We start from the raw sequence: 4,166 nt of genomic DNA, 5'->3' as shown, positions 1-4,166 counted from the left end.
TCGTGGGACCTGAACTCTCGGCCTGGGTGCTGTCCCTCACTCTTCAGCTCAAGGCTAGCACTCTACCACTTGAGCCACAGCACCACTTCCAGCTTTTTTTTTTGCTTATGTGGTGCTGGGAATCGAACCCAGGGCCTGTAAGGCAAGTGCTCTAACACTGAGCCACCTTCCCAGCCCCACTATGGAAGGTTTTTTTTTTTAAATTTAATTTTATTTTATTTGTGAACATACTGTACAGAGGACTTAGAATTACATGGGCAGGATAATGCGAACATTTCTTACCAAGCATTGCATCCTCCTCCTTTGTTTACCCTTCACATCTCTTCCCAGACTCCCCCTTCCCCCTCAATCCCAATCCTTCTCCTTCCCTCACCTTCTCCCCCCCGCCCCACACCGACGTTGTAAAGCTCGTTTTGGACATGACAAGGTACAAGCATGCTAGATGTCTGAAAAATAAATAAGGAATGGTTCATGCGTATGAGTCAGGAAGTTTCAACATAATAAATATATTCTCCAATTTGTCACTCAAAGTCTTAAACATGTTGGAACCTCTTATTGCAAGAATCTGTTTAGTTTTAAATGATTTTTTGCTTACTTCTCTTTTTGAATTTGCATTGAAAGCATATTGATTAAAAGAATATTGACATAAAATAGACCACATTTCATAAGCTTTACATTTATGTGAATTACATGTTTAAAAATTCTAAAACCTTTTATAGGTGAATGAGGACTGTGGAATGAGATATTTCTGCACAAGACTTTGAACCTTTGATTATGCTAGATAGAGCCATGGGCGAAGGCACCAAATTAGTCCTCTCTGCTTCTGAAGTACTCGGAAGTTCAACACTGCTGATGTGGTGCTGGTCCAGGTTCCTTCTCCCTCCTGGTCTTTGGCTCTGTGAGGATGCCAACAGAAGGCCAATGTGTCAGAACTCATCTTTATCTTTTTATCTGAGGCCATTATTAATTACAAACAAACTGGGCTGAGAATTGTGCTATGATGTGAGGCCTCTTAATTCCTACTTTTACATTCACAATTCTGAGCACACACTTCAGAGCCTGCATGAGCTTCTTGAAACCCTAAATGCTCACTTTTCTGAGATTATCTCATTTCTTCCTTGTCTTTGAGATCATCCTGCTCTTGTATTTTTATGTTTCTCCTGAAAACAGTAGTAGACACCTTTTCTAACAAATGCAAATTAAGTTGAAGAAGATAGACTTGCCAATAGAATTGGAGGTCGTTATTATCCATGCAATTGATTCTTGAGTCAGGTGGATACCAGCAGGTATATTGACATCAACCAAATAGGAAAGCTCCTAAGCTTCTGATCCAAGCTAGCTTGAATGAGGCAGGGGTTAAGACATTTCTAACAGTTGAAGGACCAACTTTAGAAATATTTAGTTCTGTTAGCTGGATATTTGTGAAGTTAGAAATTGAAATATCACTTAACACATATATGCTTGTAGAGGAAAGAAAGATATTGGCTTGCAGAAGATCAGTGGCAAGCAAAAATTGTGTTGTAGATTCTTTAATACATCAATTCAGAAAAGCACAAAAAGATCATTTTTATTTAGGCAGCTGTTTTAATTTCTATGAAGAAACTGATTGAAAATAAGCTATTTTATAATTTAGTGAAGTGGAATCTCCAAAATAATTTATGGGGACTCCTCAGATGTAACAATTGGTTTCAACTATTAAATCAAACTCAGTGCCATGGGTATTTTGCTGGGGATAAGAAGAACAGAATGCTAGATAGCAGACAATTCTTCCTTTAGAATTTGGCTGCATCTGAGAATCAGTGTCAACAGGTAGAGGAACTAGGCAAAGCAGCAAGGGCAGGCCAGAATCTCACTTCTGCTTTCCTAGGACGTTTTTATCTTGGCTTATATCACTGTGGGAGAGTAACTAACATGCTGTTGACAGTAATAAGTGCCAAAATTTTTAGGCTGCAGGTTGCTGATGGTGAGAGAATAATCTTTTTCAGATCCACTGCCACTGACCAGGTTGGGACCCTAAACTCCAACCTTGAAGTGTAATAGATCAGGAGCTTTGTGGAATTTCCTGGTTTCAGTTGATACCAGTATAATTCCCTGCTAATACCCTGACTGGCTCTGAAGGAGATGGTGATTGTGTCTTCCTGGAGATGCAGACAGGGAGGATGGAGTCAGGGTCATCTGGATGTCACATCTGGTACCTGGAATTGGAAACATAAAAGCAAATATCCACATTATTATTCATGTTATTACAGGACTTCCCTGAAGCCACAGACATCACTGACCACATGGGGTGAGAGAAGTATTATCCTTCTTTACCTGGGAGGCAGCGCAGCAGGAGCCCCAGGAGCTGAGCAGTGGTCCTCATGTCCATGCTGTGTGCTTATTGGGACTGACTGCTGAACAGGTGTGAGCAGCTTATTATGAAGTCATTGTGGCAGTAGGAAGTGATCTAGGGAAATGCAAATCAGGAGGGCTGGACAAGGAAGGATATTCCTGCAAGGCTGACTCAGCTCAGGAAATCATAGGTCCATAGTGCCCTGGTGTCTTAGTTTTAGACTAGAGAATATGATTCATTCAAACAGGACAAGTCACAATCAGTCTGCTGTCCTGTGCATAGATCTGTTGGTGCCTGCAGGGATGATGACCTACTTTTCCTATGTGTCCTAATCTCAATTCTCTGTAATGATTCTAGAAAGGGCTAAAATAAAGGCAAAATGAGTGTTTTATATAGGTATATGGAGGAGTGAAGATGCAGAGAGAATAGAGTTTCCGAACATTTTAAACTGGTTTAATATCTTTATGCATTGGAACATTCTCCCTGCCATAGCAAGGGAGATAAAAGCTGCTTTTATGTCTCAGTCTATTTCAACACACAATATAAACATAAAATAAATTGTGAATTCTCTCTGGGCCCCAATGGCTCACACCTGTAATCCTAGCTACTCAAGAGGCTGAGATCTGAGGATCATGGTTCATACTAGTCTGGGCAAGAAAGTCCATGAGAATCCTATCTCCAATTAACCACCAGAAAAATGGAAGTGGCACCGTGGTTCAAGTACTGGAGCACAAGCCTTGAGCTGAGAGCTCAGGAATAGCACCTAGGCCCAGAGTTCAAGCCTCTCGACCACTCCCCTACCCCCACAAATGTGGATTCTCCTTAATATCAGGTAAAAGACTGTGGCAAACTTTCCCTTATTTGGCTTTACTATATTAATTAGAAAAACATTTAAAGCAAGGGAAACAATTATAACAATGGCCTCAGTAAGTCATTTCCTGTGGTTGGATGGCTAGGAGGCTGAAACAAAAGCTTATTGCTACCAGAAAAGTCCAAAATTACCTCAGCATTTGTGATATGCCCCTATCTCCACTAGACTTTTTAATCTTGGTCTTAAGACCACAAGTTATCAATGTACATGCTATGTTTAACAATCTTATGATGACATACAATAATTCAAAAAAGCAAGGAGACTAATTTATCCAAAATCTGCTTCCTCACATGGAACAGTAATAATGAAGAATCATGTAGTCGCACGTGGAAGGTGGTCAGAACGAAATCAGAGAGTAAGGGAAAGGACATTGAGACAATGGCTTTATATTTCATGTTGTTACTTTCTCATTGGTCTTCCAGTGTTATGATACCTTCTCTGGGTCTTCATTATGTTCTTACCCTTGCAATTAAATAGGATGATATTCAGAGTCTTCCTTTATGTTTGTGAATAATAGCAATCTCAAAACTAAATCAGGTCAGAGAAGTTGTCTGTAACAGGTAGTGAGGAGAACAAGGCAGAGCCCATCCTCTTAACCAGAAAAATTGCTTTGGACTAGAGCCCTTTGAGAGTTTTTCTGCCTTTGAAGAGAATAAATTTCTACTACCTTGAACTTCCACAGGCTGAGTCTGGTGTTCCAGAGGTCTGCAGGTGAAGGGCCTGGAGAAATCACTGGCTAAATATATCAAGAGCCTATTGTTACAAGCTTGCCAGTCCTACCCTAATGATCTGCACTGGATACTGGTGTGTAAATCCTGCCACCTATTGGAAGGAATGGTCAAAATGAGGACAGCATGGTTTGGTCTAAGTCAGTGCCCAAGAAAAATCTAGGTAAAGATGGTTTATGAAAAGACAGCATTGGGATATGATAAATCATACAGGATTCTAAATAACTACACAAAA

This window comes from Dipodomys ordii, unplaced genomic scaffold (assembly GCF_000151885.1).
Source record: "Dipodomys ordii isolate 6190 unplaced genomic scaffold, Dord_2.0 Scaffold237, whole genome shotgun sequence".
NCBI lineage: Eukaryota > Metazoa > Chordata > Mammalia > Rodentia > Heteromyidae > Dipodomys > Dipodomys ordii.
This window is presented reverse-complemented; position numbering follows the sequence as displayed.